This window comes from Mytilus galloprovincialis, chromosome 6 (assembly GCF_965363235.1).
Source record: "Mytilus galloprovincialis chromosome 6, xbMytGall1.hap1.1, whole genome shotgun sequence".
Classification (NCBI taxonomy): domain Eukaryota; kingdom Metazoa; phylum Mollusca; class Bivalvia; order Mytilida; family Mytilidae; genus Mytilus; species Mytilus galloprovincialis.
The window spans coordinates 53,453,287-53,474,718 of record NC_134843.1 but is presented as its reverse complement, the minus strand read 5'-3'; the positions used below and the strand labels follow the sequence as shown (position 1 = coordinate 53,474,718).

At 32.1% G+C, this 21,432-nt stretch overlaps 1 long non-coding RNA gene across 1 annotated transcript; it reads right to left on the bottom strand.

Moving 5' to 3' along the window:
* Positions 1-774: 774 nt before the first annotated feature.
* Positions 775-19,041, bottom strand: LOC143078190 (uncharacterized). Its single transcript, XR_012979098.1, has 3 exons — positions 18,885-19,041; positions 5,200-5,237; positions 775-1,674 (listed from the first exon to the last, which is right to left on the bottom strand). It is a non-coding gene; the product is annotated as an uncharacterized LOC143078190 (long non-coding RNA).
* Positions 19,042-21,432: the final 2,391 nt, after the last annotated feature.

Here is a 21,432-nt window from a genome sequence, read left to right as displayed (position 1 = left end):
TGTTGGAATCCGTGGAAAACGCGAAATAGGACGTTATAATTTGACGATTTTTCATTGCTAGAAACAACGTCATAGAGCTTTTATGTCACTAACAAGTTGCGTTAGCTGATGCGCATAAACAATAGGCTGTTTGGTCTTTAATACGTCAGACGCGCGTTTCATCTTCATAAAACTCATCCGTGACGCTCATATAAGTTGTAAAGCGAAACAAGTACAACATGTACAAAGTTGAAAGGCATTAATGACCAAAAATTAAATGTAAATGCCAACTACTTAAAGGTCTGTACATAAAATAAACAGATCTTAGTTGAGTGTAAGCACATTGTCTGAATAATACCGACTTTGTAACACAGTAGATACATGGTACGTCTTAACATTTAATGAAAAACTCAGTTTAACGAAGATATGGAATCTAATTACAAAATGAAAGCTCAAACACATCAAACAAACGGTGAACAAACTGCAATATTCCTAATTTGATACATGCATTTTCTTATGTAAAAATGGTGGATTAAATCTTGTTCTATAGCTAGAAAAACCTCTCACTTGTATGACCGTCGTTTACAATTTCAATATATTGACAAAAACATGTGAACAAAACAGGCAGACTTAATAGGTCAAATGTTAATATAGGGATAGAGCAGTGAACATTATGATGCACTCTTAATAATTCTAAAACCAAACATAAGTTTATCAACAAAGACAAACAAAAAAGGCATAAAGACAAAGACTTAAACTGACTTATAATTTATTATTAATGTTTGAAGAGCTGTTTTGACTTTTCCCGAATAACATTGGTTAACTAGTGATACATATGGTATGAGGTTTACTCTTCGTTAAAAACTAAAGCACAATCTGTAGTTTAAATTAAAGACTCAATCCTTATGTCAGGTCTTGGTGCTAACAAGAAAGATCGGTTAATTTCGAAAATGAGACATTTGATATGATCCTTTTTTATTATTTGAGTGTGCATTTGAAAAACATCCTTCGTTTTCTTATAATAAACAATTAAAGAGAAGATATAACCGATTACTTCATAATACGAGCTGACATGTACGTCTATAAACAATATTCAGCAATATTGTTGTTAGTTTGTTTACCTTTGAATGATGCATTTGTAAACTTAAAGAGGTTTAAACGCTATCCATCAAATTCAGGCTCACATTTATTAAAACTCCTAAACAGTAAAACACATAAAAGTATTAGGAAATTGTTTGTCTGCAAACACAAATAGCAGATGCAGTTGTTGACTTGTTGTATTGCTTATTATCCACCATTAGCGTTAAGTTTTACAAATATGGAAACAGTAGCATTTATAAGATACTTTCTTTTTGTTAAAAACATATTTAAAATCTTAAACCACGTTGTAAATAGCGCGAATTAGTTCTTAGAAATTGTATTAACTCTAGAAGTGATCGAAAGACATAGACTTTTCGTCTAGACTCCAGCCTCTTATGTACTGGCTGGCTTACATATGAGTCAGTATCATAGTTATTGACAGGCATGTCCAGCGTATTTTCTTGTGAAAGACGAACAACGCCATCATAATCCCTTTTCCCTAGTGTTCTCTTGACGATGGGTTTGAAAGTCCATATGCTATCCTTTTTTGTGTATATTACTTGGTCATTTAGAAAATATCCATTGCTTGTATAAGCAGTCATGAAGATAAAAAATCTACAAAAGAAGTAATATGATATGTATAAAAGAATTGATTAGACGGAGTGGAATCGTAAACGATAATCAACGAGCTACTTTAGTCGCAAGTTGATTATCGTTTCCGAAACCATTTCTTTTGATGAATTCTCTAGCTTAAACCATTTCTGGTAAAACGACGGTCTCGTTTTTTTTTTCTAAAAAAGTTCATTGGAAGGTACGAAGAACTTGTTGATAAATATTCCGTATCAACTTCAAAAATAATACAAAATGGTCTTGAAGTATACATTTTGCGTTCTGACGTTGGTTATAATCTTAATAACGTGTTATAGTATACTTTTATTTGTCTTTATTAATATAACTTTTACTGTTAAGTCAGGTTTTTTTTAAATATTCATTTGACGTGACTCTGTGCTTACGTATACCATCATACTTTGAACGACAAAATTATTTTATTTATTAATATAACTTTTACTTATGTATCTTGTCATACTTTGAATGACAAAACTATTTTTTTTTATTAATACTAGTCTATTTGACGTGACTCTGTACTTATGTATCCCGTCATACTTTGAACCACACAATTATTTTATTTATTATTATTACTTTTACTGTTAAGTCTGTTTTTTTGTTATATCTACTCTACGTGACTCTGTATTTATGTATGCCGTCATATTTTGAACGACAAAATTATTTTATGTTTACCTGTGCGAATTTCAAACGCGCAATTTTACACCAGTACTGAAAACCTTCTTTCCTTTATGGATAGATTTTACATAGATAAATAAAATCGTATAATATAAGCAAAATGAGGATGTTAAATTTAATGCATGCCTTTGTGTGCTTCTTCGTTACATTTGTTGTTTTTATAGTGATAAAGATGATAACACAATGTTTACTGCTGTACTCCTATTTTTGACATTTTTACTTATTGTGTCTGTTTGTTTTGTTCAAGCATCGTTGACAATGTAATGGAATTTGATGTGACTGTCATACAAGTGAGAGGTTTAGCTAGCTATAAAAAAGGTTCAATCCATTACAATCCAATTACATTAAATTGTATCAATAAATTACTACAAATTATTTCAAATTGAATAGATTAATGTATTTATCATTCATTTTAAAAAATATACATTATTATACAGAATTTATTCGTTTTGATTTGAAATGATTATAAATTCTAATTTCCAAAACTTGGAACCTTTGAAATTTATATTAAAAGTATTTAGTAACAAAAATGTCATAGAACTAAATAGTCTGAGTGTCGAAGACCATAACTGGAACAAATGCACATCCATAAGATTAGCGGTATTGCAAAACATCTACCGTATCATGATGCTTAATTTCATGTTGCTGGTCAAAATAAATAAAAAAATTGTTTAAGGTTTTATTTTAAGTTTTATAATTGTTTTTGAAACAGTTTTCATTTCATTAAGTTTAGATATTTTTAGCGTGGAACGCGTTACCGAATCCTCAGCAAAATCGTATTGTTACCGAGTCAGGAATATGACAGTTGAGACCCATTCGTTTGATGTGTTTGAGCTTTTGATCTTGCCATTTGATAAACATGATTAAGGACTTTCCTTTTTAGCTCACCTGGCCCACAGGACCAAATGATCTTTTCTTATCACTTGGCGTCCGCCGTCGTTAACTTTTACAAAAATCTTCTTCTCTGAAACTACTGTGGCAAATTTAAGCACACTTAGCCACAATCATCATTGGGGTATCTAGTTGGAAAATTGTGTCCGGTGACCCCCAAAACCAACCAAGATGGCCGCCATGGATAAAATAGGGTGAAATGTATATATTTTTGCTTATTACTCTGAAACCAAAGCATTTAGAGCAAATCTTACAAGCGGTTTAATTGTTCATCAAATCAAGATCTATCTGCTCTTAAATTTCAGATGAATCGGACAACCGGTTGTTTGGTTGCTGCCCCTGAATTTGGTAATTTTAAGGAAATTTTGCTGTTTTCGGTTATTATCTTGAATATTATATTAGATAGAGATAAACTGTAAACGGCAATAGTGTTCAGCAAAGTCATATCTACAAATAAGTCAACATAACCTATATGGTCAGTTGACCCCTTAAGAAGTTATTGCCTTTCATAGTAATTTTTTACCAACTTTTCGTAAATTTTTGTAATCTTCTTCAAAAATCTTCTCCTCTGAAACTACTGGACCAAATTTACCCAAACTTAGCCACACTCATTATTAGGTTATCTAGTTTAAAAAATGTGTGCGGTGACCCAGCCAACTAACCAAAATGACCATCATTGCTAAAAATAGAACATAAGGGTAAAATGTAGATTTTGGCTTACAACTCTTTGAAATCAAATCCTTTAGAGAAAATCTTACAACGGGTTAAATTGTTTATCAAGTCAATATTTATCTGCCCTAGAATTTTCAGATGAATTGAACAATTGGTTGTAATGCTGAGTAAAGTAAGATCTACAAATACATCACCATAACCAAAACACATTTTGTCATGAATCCATCTGTGTCCTTTGTTTAATATGCACATAGATCAAAGTGAGCGACACATGCTCTTAAGAGCCTCTAGTTGACTTCTCCTAGGAGTTCATTTTTTTGTGATTTTACTTTTTGCTACCAATGTACAACCATGTTGATTTGATAATCAAGCTGTTCATAGCCGTGATCGTTTAGTTGTTGGTAACGGAAGTCATAATTATGATATGAACAGCACGAAGTTTAAAAGTTGTTCCCGGAAAGAAATTTTTTCAATGTAAATATTTTCTCGACCAACATATTGTTTTAAACTTTAGAGGTAATATATATGTCATATTCATATGAAGGTGGTGCTTTTGTTTCTTTTTTTTTTTACTGTCAAAGAAGTAGATTTGCGGTCGTGGTATTACACTTCATATTAAAAGAAAAATTATTGATAGTATGATAATATCAAAGACTAAAACAATAAATAAGCATGATTTGATGGAAAGTAAAATTGAAAGTCCATGAACGTTAAACATGTTCATAGTTATCCAAGGTACCAGGATTAATAAACATGACAAGTTCAATGGGCATATGCATTGTATATTTAGCAAGAAGATTCATAGATTTCAAAGGCGAATTATCAATGAAACAGAAATTGAGTTTATTGACATGTAATGACAATTAAGCGCTTTAAGAATATAAATTAAATAGTAATGCATGTTAGTGCTCATGGTATAGTGGTCTTAAATAATGCATAGACTGAAGACTCTACTGATTGACGATTAAAGTAGGTGCCAGTTCGAAACTTTCATATGCAAATTATGGTGCATCAATCTATGAAATCGACCTCTGCTTAGGCAGATATGAATCTGAAGTAAAAATTATAGAGATCAATGTTAAATGTTTAACTTTTTTAAAGCTAGGTAATCTCTAATGTGATCAAATGAAAATTGAAATGGTCTAGGGAACAAGATGAAAACAGTTTGATTGTTTTTTTTATGCGAGTAAACGTTCTCAGAGGAATAGTTTAATTAATTTAGTAGGGTGAACTCTATTGCGCTGGTTGATCGATAAAAAAATCATATTAACTTACAGCTGTACACATATGGTAATCACGTGGTACACCATTCTCTGAAAACAAAAAAAAAACAAAAATGATATACCACAAATTTAATTTAATATCCGTATTCCACATTGAACACAATAGTTATAGAAAATGTATGTACTGTATGACACAATATAAAGCAATACTTAAAGTATTGAAAGAAAACTCTAAGTTTCCTATTTGCTTATTTCGGGATCATTATTGAGTGAGAAATTTGTCGCTTTTTTGTTCTGAAAATTTAGTGTATTGTAAACAATAATATGAGGCAGCCATTACCTGTGAATGGGGACGAAGTCTGTATGAATTATTTTTTTTTAATTCGAACATGTTTATAAAAGAAACGGAAATACCAAAACGTGTCCGATTCTGGTTCTGTTGTTATGGATTTAGTTGTGACGTTACTAAAGTTATGACGTCATATTCAATGTAAACACAGAAACGCTTTCATCAAGTAACGTTTTTTCCTATCAAACCATTATTAAAAATGAATTGGTATTGAGTTCCAATACTATATTTTACTAGACTGATCAATATATATTTTATTCAAAGTCTCATGCAAACAAGACAGAAAAAGGAAGTAGATCTCTATGCAAATGCGGGGATTTCAAAAAGTCCTAGTAGAATGAAAAGTTCGGGAAATTTTTCCCGATTTTTTCTCTCTTTTTCAATCATTTTACTACCGTAATTGGGGATTTCGTTCACATATAATCTGATTTTAATGAAATTCAATTTAAAATGTTTGAAGTATCAAATTTAAAGGCAGTCCAATGTATGTCATTTCAAGACTTAAATTGTTTTGGTCTCATGCCAGAGTCCAGAGACCAAATGAAAATTCCCAAAATTGATGTACTATAATTGTATTTTTTTCTACTTTGCAGAATTTTTATTTATGAATCTGTACATGTGTCATCATCTAAAAAGTAGTTTGTAAGTTCCAAAAACACTATTGATAATTATACTTTAGAACCAATGAGGATTTGTGTTTCGAGTATGTTTTGTCGTGGAATGTGAAATTCCAGTCAAATTAGATTGTTATCAAAAGTACAGGATTATAATTTTGTACGCCAGACGCGCGTTTTTTCTACATAAGACTCATCAGTGACGCTCATATCAAAATAGTTATAAAGCCAAACAAGACAAAGTTGAAGAGCATAGAGGATCCAAAATTCCAAAAAGTTGTGCCAAATAATCTATTCTTGGGACAAGAAAATCCTTAGTTTTTCGAAAAATTCAAAGTTTTGTATCAGGAAATCTATAAAAATGATCACGTAATGTATATTCATGTCAACACCGAAGTGCTGACTACTGGGCTGGTGATACCCTCTGTAGCGCCGACCGTTTATTAAGTTTACCAATTTCAAAGCAATGAATGAAAAACTGGTGTAAAATATATTCCGTTTATTATAACAGAAATAAATGTGAAATGTATTGCAATTTACAATAAATAGTATTTAAATAGTCTCTATGTGTTTAATTACCTATAAAATAACTACTCTGTGAAGTTATATTTTTTCTGAAGTTCGTTTCTGAAAGCAGCTGATCGTTGGCACTCCAAATTTGAAACTGACTATAGTCGACCTAGTTTACAAAGTGAATACACAAAAATAGATATTCCCTACTTCCGGTTAACGGTTACAATGTAAACATGAACGCTGTGTAGCAAAAGACTACACTTATGAAAGATTATCGTTATAAATGAATGTGTAAAAGGTAATTCCATACAACTTTAACATACATAAATGATTTTTTATGCAGTTCCTATGAAAATTACTCCGCATAACATCTGAGTCGCGAATGACAACCTAAAATGTGCTACGAACTCCCGGTAAAAACATTACCAAAATATTGCGGGAGTTATGTAATAGTAAAAGTTCAATGATAAGTTAATATTGATATTAAAAGACCTCCGAACAAAAATGGGTGTTCAGATTTTGAACAGCCATTTTTGTGAGGAGGTCTTTTAATGTCAATATTAACTTAATCATGGAACTTTTACTGACTTACAAACCGTCAAAAATATAAGAAAAGTACATAAAAAGCACTTGCAGAAACCTAATTCCCCTGAATTGGACGAGTCTAAATATGTTCCACTTAGATGATAGTTAAACAGTACTTAGACTGATATATACAATTAACAGTTACCAAATTGCAATGAAAACGGACCGATTTAATGGCATTACATCATATAATTATTTATTTATCATAATTTGTTTAGCATTAAATTAACACCAAATGATAGTTTTACCAAATTAGGGAGTAAATTTATATTTTTTTAGTCAACTTTTCAAAATAACGATTTCTTATTTAATAAATGAGGCAATTAAAAACCCATACAGACTTCATTTATAACTGACCAATGAATATTCTGGCCAACAACTTCTTGCTATATAGACTGTTTTGATCTGTCAGTAATCATGAAATAGATTCGTAAAGATCAGACCTTAGAAAACAGTAAGTAAACTCTTCCAACAATATTCATCCGGTAAATGTTTATTTTATTTCTGATTCGGTAATTTTCCTACATTACGTTACATGCGAATGCAAAATAATTAGTTTTGTCTATTCAGTCCAATTAATTAATAGATTTCTTGCTTTTTTTTTAAATAAAAACTATGCATGCAAACTTCAATGAATAAAACCTTAATAAACTAGGTTTCACTGGCCCGATCAAAACGTGTTAGGTGAGATATATATTCGCAAGTTCAATGTATTATATGTAAACAAACTCTTTAATGTACGTAGTCGTCCGTTATTCCCTTTTGATGTCTAAACGAAGCAAAATCACTTGAAAAAAAAACTATCTGTCTTAGTTTTATCCTTGCCTGACAAAAAAATCATATGTTATAAATCGTATTAAAACAGTAGATAAGAACCATAGTAAAAACACATTTAAACCTTTTTAATAAGCAGTCAGTTATGTCATAAATTGAAGAGACCCCTCCCCCCTAAAAACCCATTAAAATTTAAATGGAAATTGTACATTATAGCATTTTACAAGATCTTGTCTTTGTGTGCTAAGTACTAGTACAGGGAAATTAATTAAGTTGATTGTAATTGATTGTTGTTTGCTTTACGTCCAGTAGGAAATATTCCATGCATGTTCATGACTATAACACATAAATTTTAAATACAATAGGTAAGTCGTGCAATAGGAGGTCGACAGTGAGGTTGGACGTGACGGTTTAAACTACCAATGGAAAATGAGGGTATATTAAATAAGGACAGAAATTTAGACTTGCAACAGCTGGTAACATTCGGACCACTGAAATAATAGGTGCAAGACGTTTTAATTTGCCGAGAGCGTTGATTCATAAAATCTACCCTGAAGTCGATCATCGATGTTTACGTGAAGTTTACAATATCATTTCACGCATCCAATTTAGGTTAGATACCTTTAGCTCGCTTTAGTAACTGTGAAAATGTTGTGAAACTGTATTGTGCATTGTATTTTGGTATGATATTCTGTACTACCGATCACTACCGCTCTCCTGGTTGGTCTCGTGAAGGGGTGTTCGTCTCGAGAGCAGCAGGTCATTTGTTCGAATCCCGAACGGGTCAAACAAAGACGTTAATTAAATTTGTATTCTTTTTCAACGCTAAACACGTGGCATCATAGAGTAAGAGCACAGACTGGCAGGCTCAGAGTCAGAAATGTGTCCGGATCGGTTGACTTTTCTTCCTGCGAACTAATATCTTGTGAACTTACGCGATACAAAAACCGACTCATCCCGCTAACATGTTTAACCCCGCCACATTATTTATGTATGTGCCTGTCCCAAGTCAGGAGCCTGTAATTCAGTGGTTGTCGTTTGTTTATGTGTTACATATTTGTTTTTCATTCATTTTTTTTTTTTATATAAATAAGGCCGTTAGTTTTCTCGTTTGAATTGTTTTGCATTGTCATATCGGGGCCTTTTATAACTGATTATGCGGTATGGGCTTTGCTCATTGTTAAAGGCCGTACGGTGACCTATAGTTTTTAATGTATGTGTCATTTTGGTCTCTTGTGGGCAATTGTCTCGTTGGCAATCATACCACATCTTCTTTTTTATATCAGCGTGTCAGTCTAGTAAAAAACGGGGTTAAAACTCTTATTATATTTACATGTTATCGTCATGAGTATCAATTTTAAGTGAAGGGTTTTTCTTTTACTGGTTTATATTACAACTTCTTAAATTTTCACCGATCAAAATAAAAATAGGGCGGGTGAAATTTTTTAACCAAACATTTGGGATTGAATCTTTGACGGTAAATAATATTAAATCAAGTGTGCCTTTTCGGATATATAATATTTGATGGTAAATGTTATTGAATTAACTCCGTATAACTATTATTTAGTCATGGGTCGGTTTTGAGCTTATTATTCTGTATACGCATCTTTCTATAAAAAATAAGACTGAATGTTGACTCTAAATATTTTGATTTATTTGTTTCTTTTGGTTGCTGTCGCATTAATGTATACCTTTATCTCCTTTTATTCAAAACCAAACGATTCACTTGGGTGTAGAAATATTGACATCTCTTGACCTCTCCCGTCCCACAGTATACCCTTGCTAAATGGGTGCGTTCGTTTTGCTTATCGGATATATAAATACGCAGCTTTGTCCAATCGAAATATAATTGGAATGTATATCCGATGCCTTGTGTAGTGAGAATTTCACGCTCTTTATACCTTAAAAACATTAGAGGGAAAGACGATCTACGCACGAGTTGAATGATTGAAACAACAAGTAAGGTCATCTAAAACTTTTCAAATAAGTCGCATGGACAATTATAGTAGATGAAAAAAAAAATATAACAAAACCGATCAGCAAGACATATAAAAAAAACTGAAACGCCCAAAATAAGTTTATAAATTGTTGTCAACATTTTTTTCATTTTTTGGGGGCTTTTATTACAACTATTATACCAGTCTGAGATATAAATAAACTTGAAACAGCAAATGTTGTCACCTAGACGAGACAGCAGTCATTGTACGCTTCAATATAAGAGTTATTGCCACTCAATAAAGATTTTTTTCTGTTATTACCCCCCTCGCCCTATATTAGTTTTGCTGGAAAGGATACAATGTAACCCCTGATGTGTACTACGACAACGTTTTTTTAATGTTAAATACAAAAAGATTAAATGCAAAGGGGAAAATGATGGAAGAAATGCTAAGATTTACGCTTAAAAATTCAAATGTAAATACAAATGAAATATATAAAAATTGAAAAACTGTTTGAGATGATAATCAACTGAGGACAAATGATTATACATCACTAAATGAAGCTGATTAATGTATTGCTCCTTTGTGTCCAGTGGCAAATATGTCATGCATATTCACGATTCAATGCAAAGTGTATCAATCTGAAGCAAATGCTTACAAATTTAGAGTGACTTTTTTTAAAATAAGACAGAGCGATCGCTAGAGGTAAAACGTATGCCATAATAGAATAGATAATGATCGAACTCGTTAGTTGAGCTATTAGCGGCCTCCTTCCCTCTTTTTTCTTCACGATAGACGAATGCCAAAAACAAAACTTCATGAATTTACAATAAAAAACGGTCACTTTAAGTAAAGGAGATATGGACTTTTTTTTATAAATAAATTCCTATTGTAGCCAACATCTCCCGGTTCGGGACAGGTTATAATTTCCACAAAATACCGTTCGATTATTGATCGGAGATATTTAAGTAACCAAAAGCACTTTAAATAAAAAAAAATCTAAAATTGTAAATTATGGTATTTTGCTGGATGTTTTTTCCCGATCCTAGTTCGGACCCCCTGATTTTAAGGGGGCGTATCTAATTAGTCAAGCCCGATTAACTTTAAGTATATTGAACCTCAACTTAAAGACCTACACCGGGTAAATAAGTTCGAGGTATAATAAGTAGACAATAGAAATCCTTTGTGAAATGAGATCGTCCCAGGTATCTTAGATAATTATTTTGCGTTGAATAACAATGAAAAATGCATGAGCAGGTTTGTAAGAAATATAAAAATGAACTGCACAAACTATTTGCATTAAACAACGTAATAACTTCTATCACGAAAGTAAATAAGGTTAATTAGCTTTGGCACAACACCCTCGGAGGCGAAACGTCAACCAGCAGTGGCATCGACCAAGTGGTGTAAATTGTTCTCAAAAGTACCAGGATTGTAATTTAGTACGCCAGACGCGCGTTTCGTCTACATAAGACTCATCAGTAACACTCATATCAGAATAGTTATAAAGCCAAACAATACAAAGTTGAAGAGCATAGGATCCAAAATTCCAAAAAGTTGTGCCAAATACGGCAAATCTATTCTCGGGACAAGAAAATCCTTAGTTTTTCGAAAAATTCAAAATTTTGTATCAGGAAATTTATAAAATGATCACATAATTGATATTCATGTCAACGCCGAAAACATGTTTTTTTTTCTCATTCAAAACCGTTTTAATGTTCCTTGCAACTTTCTTTAATTATAAGAATATATGTATATCAAACGGTAGCATTGCTTGCTATCGTTTTCCTGATACATCGATATTAAAGTTTAACATCTTTTCAAACAAGTTGCTAGATCAAATTACCACTAATGAGAGTAACATGTTAATCTTTTCAAGTCACAAAACTTTGGAAGTCAACAGATATCATGAACGATAACACGTAGATTCGTGCATGCAATTGAAACTACATGTATATATATACAGATAAAGCTTGCTCTATTTGTAAATACAATGTTTAAAACAGTTTAACAAACGAACCGTCAAATGCAAATTAATTAGGCGTTGTCAACCCACGTTAACACAAAAAACAACCTCAACGACAATATATATATAATAGTGCATGGTTTATAATCATAAAAAAGAGTACTGTATTTGGAAATGGACAGACTAACGGGTTTTTGGTTTGATATCTCATTGAGGCATATGCACAAAATCCTTTTTATCCATTTGAATTTGAAATATATCCAAGAAAATTACGTCGACTAAAAATAGATAGAATTTAAACCTGTACATTTGCAAAGGTTTCACAAGAGCTTGCATATCTGTCAGATATCAATATGTTTTGTTTTATATATTATTTATTTGAGGGAAATTACCTCGTATTTGTTCTTTCATTGACACTCAGGTAATAACACAGACCTTGCTAAAATAGACATGTTTTACATAATATCACCACCTCGGTGATCTCGTGGTATTGTGTTTGCCTCTTTAACGGGAGGTTGTTGGTTTAAACCCTGACCGGGTCAAATCAAATACTTTGAGGTTACTACACGCGGCATTAAGGGATAAATGCAAGGACTTATAAGCTCGGGGTCCGAATTGTGTATCCGGGTGATGTGGCATGTCTTCCTAAGGACTGGCACGATAACAGTTCGGCTTAACGTGTCGTTCTGGTACAAAGTAGGGTTAATATTCACATTACATTCACTTGTTCTAGTCTCGAATTTGAATATTAATTTGACACTGGACGTTAAGCAGCCATCCATTATCATCAACTACATGATGTCAGAATTACAGACTATGGTAATCCGGTCAAACTAAATTTTAGAGTCAACACCCCCAAAAAAGTAAAAATGTCATTTTATTTGAAATATTCAAAAATATATATATATATATATATATATATATATATATATATATATATATATCTATATTTGGTAATAATTAGACAAATAATGTCTTTTATAATATTTCCCTACAAAAAGAGTATTGTATTTTGTATACAATAATGCTTATCACATTTTCTTCTTTTTATATTCCTTTTAAAATTGTTATACGATGATGACTGATGTACCCATATTTTGACTATTTTATTTATTGTGTCTGTTTAATTAACACATCAATGTAAATATAACATCATTTGATGAGACTGTCATCAAAGTGAGAGGGTTAGCGCTATAGAACCAGGTGTAATCAACCATTTTCTACATTTGAAAATGCCTGTACCAAGTCAGAAATATGACAGTTCTTGTCCATTCGTTTTTTATGCGTTTTGTTATTTGATTTTGCCATGTGATTATGGACTTTCCGAATTGATTTTCCTCTAAGTTCAGTATTTTTGTAATTTTATTTTATGCTTATCAAAATAAATATAGAAAAATGTAATTAAAATAAATAATGATGCAAATGATATCACCAAATATTTTCAAAAACTTCAATGTTCAGTGTATTGTTTTCCACTGCTTATGTTAAGAGATAAAACAAGTATAAGTTTACATATGTAAAATCTCATAAACCATGCAAGAAGAAATACATCAAGGTAAACTTAATCGGAGGGAATCCAAAATGAGTGAAATTGCTGCTTCTAAAAGTTTAATGTTCCTGTTACATGTGTGGATGCATTTACCGCAATCACATCAAGTAAACAATTCACAATCTTGACAAGGCAAAGTACAATTGGTAAATATGTAATTATATGTCAACCATGTTTTTGTGTTTATCGCAGTCCACTGTGATACCGTAGCCTATAATGTAATGATGATTTTGTTTCCATTTATCATACCAGTAGATCAAATTTGATCAATTAGTAATTTGTTCTGTTTGGTTTTTATTCTTTTTTTTATGTTTCAACTTTTCCCGTAAGCGATAGCTTGATTTATATTCAAAACTTTATTTAAAATACATTATAAAATACCTAATTATAACTTACCTCTTCGTCCTGAGATTTTTTATGGTGACAATTTTCTATTGATGATTATTTATACGAAAGATGATACTACGACATGATAATGTCTGAATTCTTTTTACAAAGTTTGTGAATAATGGACTAATTAACTATAATAGGTTTCTCACATGCATTATATGACAAAATATCATTCATTATAATTGAAATAACGAACGGGGTGCATTTGATTTGTTTGACATTTGATACGTATGTGTTATGTTCAAAATTATAAAGGTTGAAAAGTATATTGTTATGTGTGATTTCAATATACGTTATCAACAGGCATCCCATAATATGTGTACGAATAAAAAAACATTGCGTAGGTGAAACCTTTTATTCTGACAACTCTCTTTACAATTTACGATAGCATCTGCTAATCGCGTTGCTGTTACTAACAAAAATGTAATAGAGAATGCCTATTTTGAATAACCTATTTTTGACATATTGTTTTGTCATTGACACTCAGGTGTAAACTCTCTTTACAGTTTACGATAGCATCTGCTTGTCGCGTTGCTGTTCATCATCAAATTAATATTACAGTCGATTTCATTGAGTGGGTAGTGCAAGGTTATATCTTTGTTTATAGCTTGAATGTTAGCTGAACCGTGAAGTCATTGTTAGGTTAGGTAAACTACCCTACTTTAATAGTAGAATAGTCCGACAGATAACCAATGTATCTGTCTGTTGGACTAGACTACTTGGATAGAAGGGTAGTATACCTGACCTAATAATGACTTCACGCTTCAGCTAACAAGCTAGCAAACCAAAGAAATTACTTATGGCTACACATTCAATGAAATCGGCTGTAATATTTATTTATTACAATTCGTTCGATTATCAAAAACATCAAACGATTGAAAAGAAACTAATCTAATCAGAATAAATAAAACAGTAAGAAAGGCGGACCCCCTTAAATATTCTAAATATGTTTCCCTACTTATTTCTTTTTCATTTGTGTCCCAATTGGTACGCATTATAAATACCATTATAGATATGTGCAAACGTGTGGAACATACTTTCTACTTTATCTTACTGAATACATAGAACTACTCCTGATTTGTGAACAAATTGGGTTTAAAAATTCATTACTTTAAAAAGCAGGGCCATGTATTACAACAACTCTCTCCACAAGAGACAAAATGATGCAAAATTCCACTTTACTTTAGCGTTGTTTGTCATGGTTTTGAAAGTTTGTGTTCGACGTATTAAATATGTGTATTCCTTCCGCTTTTTCAGGAAGAATAACACGCGTACACATCGTTTGGTTGTGTGACCTTTTGTATCACATTTATTATTACAACCGCGGGTATTTGTTTAAAAAAAAAACTTGCTTTAATACTTTTCATCCATTATGAATACAAAAAGATGTTGTTCTTGTTCTAAACTAAACAAATGCCGCATCTTTAAAATGAACGACAAGGTGAAAGCACTGCCAAATATGAGTCAAACGAAATGCATATGAGTTAAGTCTCTACAAGCAAAAATTGAATCTAACAGGTTTTCTATAGCCCGAATATACAGTGACAATTTGGGGTGAAACATGCCAAAACTGGCAGACGAAAGGACAAACAAATGGCTACAAAATGTATATGTTTGTGTTTTTTTAATGGAGCATTAAAAGTTAAAATGATATTTTCAGAATACACTCTTTTCCTATTCGATAAATCGATAAAAATACTAGTCTAATTTTACGCGGACTGTAGCTTAATTATATAAAAACGACATTTTATTTTTTCACCGAAAATATACTTTGCTGTCATCAAAATTTGATTCAGTAATGTTTCTAACCATACATAAGTATGATAAGCATGACCAGCAGTTCTGTGAGGATCAATCATAATTTAGGTAAACAAATCACCTAATTGTGCGTTGCGTTTCTAAAGTCCGTCCGTATACGTGGAAGATAAACTGTAACAGTCATTACTTTGTGAATCTCAAAGTCTGGGCTAATCAAAGATACATCGACAATTTTATCACTCTTTTGTTGACAGATCGAATGAATCACGTCAAATTAAAATGCCTAAAAATTGTCTTTAAAACAGCACACAGAACTAACGAATACGCTTTCACGTGAACCAATTTACAAACGAAAATAAGCTAATCTAAATAAAATCAGCTAAGAAAATCTAGCAAAGCAAACGGAAGATCTGTGTGATCGTTACATTACATAATTTCCATCAATACTTACCTGTTTTTTTTTAAGGAAACAATTTTCTTTGTTACCATAGTTTGTAATTAAATCCGGTTAACGCATTCATAGGTAAAACTTGTTAGGTCTTTCATAATTCTATATATATATCGAAGTTATGAACAATATCAAAATAGATTTAGTAAACATGATAAATTAATTATTTTAATATGACTCTCATGAATCATCTAGTATGAAACTTTATTTTCAGGATTGCCAATACTGTATCAAGAATCCCTTGTTTAACTTTGACTTATTTTTAAAATGAATATAAAGTGCACGTCAATCCAACTACTTATTCTCTATTCATCAATAAAAGTGACAGAGTAGAAATAAAAATTTCAGATTAATGTGGCAATGATCGGGACCAATCAGTCAGTACACCACAGACGTACAACACAACTGGCCTAAAGATACAAACAAACATTAATTAAACAAAGACACTAACAAGAACGGTAAATTTGACACTGAGGTTGATAAAAACAGTTTAGTCGTTGATTTGAAAACATATCATATACCATATTATTTCTTTCTAACGTAACTATTAAGTGAATTTAAATACAATGGTAAACAAAATACTAACAATACTGTACATACACTTTGTGTCTGAATCAAAATTCAAGACCACTCTGTATCAATAAGTCAAAAACCCAATGACCGACTGTAGAAATACAGGTGAAAGTCAAAAGTCATACAAACTAAGGAATATAATATCATGAAAATAAACAACGTTCAAATAACGCAAAAAAAAGATACATTAATTCAGCACTTGAAATCAATAAATAGAGGCGTACTCTATCAAGAGGTACCAATTGTTTTACAAGAAAAAACTCATTAGTTTTATGAATGTTTATTACAAACGAGAGGGGTAAAATACAAAAGGAAAATTCACACTCATCAATCTGAAAAAAAGGATTAGTACGTACATACAATACATTATAGAACACCAAAGACTTAGCAACACGAATCCTACAATAAACTGTGTAATATCTCGTAACCCTTGAAAGGTTAGCTGATCATGTTTAACATATGGTACCTTTCGTGTTGCTCATTTTAGTTTATGTTAGTACAAACTCGGTATGTAATACTATGCATATCACTTAATAAGTATACAATATAAAAAAGAAGATGTGGTATGATTGCCAATGAGACAACTATCCACAAAAGACCAAAATGACACAGACATAAAGTCCTGTCCAACACAAACCTTTTTATAGTTTGCGAATCGATAGGAACGCAAGTATTTGGAGAAACTTTTTTTTTAATTTTCACAGATAATGATTTGTTTTGTGATAAAACTTTATATATGCTTTCAATGAATATATTTGACTAATAATGTTGTTATTGGATTATGATTGTGTATGATGTCAAACAAATTTCCCCTTAATGTAATGTTAATGTCTTAAGAACTAAATTTGTCTCAAAAATAATCTTTTTACTTGTTCTATTGCTTGTAATATCAATATGGTCGCTTAAATTCATATTAATGGTTTAATTTAAAGGGGCACTAGCTGTCAAATTCATTGTCACCGATTTGACTCAAATTCTCATATTTGATTTATAACAATGTAAAACATTTATCCAAATTATCAAAAGTCTAAATTAAACAGTTAACAGAGCATGGGGTAGATAATATATAGGTTCGTTTCGTGTGTATTTTAGTCTAGACGCCATCTAATTACCTATCGATTTGACATCAGATGACCTTATAAGAGATGTAAACATAAATAAAGATATGACTAGATTAAACCAACACGTGCAATTGGATTTTTTTAGGTCTGTTTGATTTTATTTTATAGATTAAAATTATATGTTTCTCATTGTTTTTAACCGTATAAGAATGATTTTATGTGGATCGAATTAGTAATAAAATGATTTACCGTACTTTCACTTTCACTGTTGACATTCTTTTTCTTTAAATAACCAGTACACGTACAATGCATGCGTTGTCAATCTCTAGCTAGGGGTTAGATTGAAGTTCACATGAATACGGATTTAAAGAGGTCGACTCATTCACTTGCAAGTGAATTACTAATTATCAATGTTTCTTAGCGTAATTTGACAAAATTGAACCTTTTTGGCTGCAAAAAGCGAATTATTATTTCTCTATTTCACTTTCATTATTGATTGAACAGATGAAAATCAAACTTTAGATTTTTTACATATCTCGTAGCTAGTGCCCCTCTAACAGGGGTCTGCTGTTCAACTTGTCGTTAGTGCTAACGAGTCGTTAAAATTTCTTAATCATTCGATTAAAAATAATCATATGATTAGTGTGTTGTTCAACTTGTCGTTAATTTTAACACGTCGTTAAAAATGCTTAAACTGTCGTTAAACTTAATCGACCTCTTTGAGGTGTATTAAATCTTAATCATATGATTAAGATATTAAAAATGGCTGCTATTGATATGTTACATCTACCAAGAGTTAGAAGAGAAAAGCATTACAGTGGTTTTAATCCATTGAATAAAGATTTTAGTGATGAGGAACGACAAAGTTACAGGTTTGGAGAAAGCATCGAATTTATAGCCAATGAGTTGAGAGCAGATTTGGAGAGAAATACGAGAAAAAGAACAGCCTTGTCAGTTGAAGAGCCAGTCATGATTGCCCTTCGTTTTTACGGGAGTGGAAGCCAGCTGCAAGTGGTCGGAGATACCATGGGCTATGATATGTCTACTGTGTCACGAGTAGTTAGAGACGTTACCGACGCCTTGGTAGATAGGAAAGTCCAGTACATAAAATGGCATACAGAAAGACAGAACAATATAAACAAACGTGCTTTTTATGAAAAAGCTGGGCCTAATGTTATTGGGTGTATAGATGGGACACACGTACATATACAAGAACCTACCGAAGATGAACCTGCTTATGTGAACAGGAAATGGTTTCTCAGTATCAATGTCCAGGTTATTTGTGATCTCAAGGTATGTATGTTGTTTTTTTTTCCTGCGTTCATATTCGAGGACGATATAAAATCTGGTTCCTTCAGCTATTTCTTTTCCTTGCTCGACAATGTACAGAGAATAAGTCATAAGAACGACAACTCAAATGGAAGCTAGACCGAATCGTCCCCACATTTCAACTATCAATTCGCCCCACTCTTAAACACTATGCCATTCGGCAATTAAACGTGATGATATAATTACTAGACTGATAATATTTACTTCATAGGAATAAATACAGTTTCTTTTTATATTGTATACATGTAGCTACGTTTGAACGTTTTTATAAAAAAGTTTACATTTTTTTCTAAAGTACGAGCTAGGTGAACCTTCCCATTTTCTTGTAAAGTCAGATATAGGGTATATATAATAATACATCTTTAAACTGTTGATAATTACAGAAGTTATTACCTTTTTTTTAATTTGCCACTCCCCCCCCCCCCCCTCACTTATGAGAAGATATGATAAGAGCAAGAATTAAGCAGTACCGTTCAGCTTAAAAAACAAGCAATCATGTGGAAAACGGCACTGACAGGTCGACGTTTCGCGCTTCACTTTTAGACTACCTTATTATTACATGTCAACTACATTGTTTGGCCAGAGACACATAATAAAAATGACGTACCTTGAAAAATAATGGTTTAATTTGATGAATTGATACTTGGATTTTGGCACTCATACCACATCTTCCTATATCTATATGATGCACTTGTACATAATATACCTTTAGCAGGTGCGTGAAATAATCTTACAGTACAAGGCTGTATTTCAGATCGCCACCTATAGCACTAAGGCTGGAATTATTAAAATTGCTTAAGCGAAATTACTGCCCTGACAAAAACTAGTTTAATCATGTTAATTAACTTGAAACAGGATCAAGTTCGCCCTAACAAATACAATACATACAATACCATATAAAAATAATATGCAGTATTAAATAATTCTGACGACGGTTGTTCGCTAATCTTACCAAAATACTGTAGCACGCTCCACCGAAATAACTGAAAACTCACCTGATCTATGATATATTTTATATATATATATATATTATGAAACAATATCACGCATGCTTACTTTTTGCAAATACTCCTGAACTTACCAACACTTCATAATAAATTGCTTACCAGAAAATATGCTACCACAGGTACACCCCACCGAACTTTTGACAAGTTCTGTTAAAATAATTGTATGCTTGTTTCTACTAGACCTTCCGATATTATGGTGTAGTCGGTTTTTATCAAATAAATTACTTTGAATCGACAACAGAATAAACAAGGAGTAATGCTAAATTCGTGAAAATTGAACTTGACCTGTAACGTGTTATGATAAAAATAATTACACCAATATCAATCAGTATCTTTAACCATAAAGAAAAAAATAATGAAAAATTTGTTTGCTCGACTGATGAATGGACAGACGGACATACAGAGTGCAAACATATAGTTCTATTCGACTTCGTCGGTAGGGGACTAAAACTGTTTTCAAAAAGTTGTGAACCAAAACTAACGTCTGCGAAAAGTCTAACGTTTGATACTGACACATACTCTGGGAGATCATTTATAGAATTGAGAAAAATCAGCAAGCCAATATAAAGAAAGAAGATGTGGTATGATTGCTAATGAGAAAACTGTCCACAAGAGACCAAAATGACACAAACATAAACAACTATAGGGCATTGTTCGGCCTTCAACAATGAGCAAAGCCCATACCGCATAGTCAGCTGTAAAAGCACACTTCCTTGCGAGCCTCCAGACAACACTGGCGAGGTTTCAGAAGATTCTCCTTCCAGGAGTAAACAATGCTGTATTTCGACCAGAAAATTTTTCAGCCAGTTTATTGATGTCCCTCTTATACCATAATGGTCGATTTTGTAAAGTAGTCGCCTATACAACAACGGACAATGAAAAAGCTTGTCAGTGCAGTACCCCATAAAAATACCTTTAACACGAACGTTTTTTAAGCAGAACATTGTGTCAAACGTTTAGAAAATTTTCAACTTTAACCATACATATGTATGTTTAATTACAGGAATAATAACGAATGTGAATGCAAAATGGCCTGGATCTGCACATGATGCTCATGTTTTTAAACGTCAGCAGTTGGAAGTATCTTGAAGATAACTATCAGGGCATTGAACAGGGACTCTTGTTGGGTGGTAGCGGATATCCATGCAGACCCTTCGTGCTTACACCACACAGGCAACCAGCAAACAGAATGCAAGAACGCTTTAACAGAAGTCATTGTTCTACCAGATCTACAGTAGAAAGAATATTTGGAATTTGGAAAAAAGGTTCCACGTATTAGGGTCAGAGGTAATTCATCTCTTTACTACTTCAATAGGTTTACAGATCAGTACTGTAGGTGATTTCTCCAAAATTGCAATAAATCAGTAATAGGGAAACATAAGTGGACCACCTGAAACACTACCACAAGTAAAAGTCAGTGTTCTATTGTTCC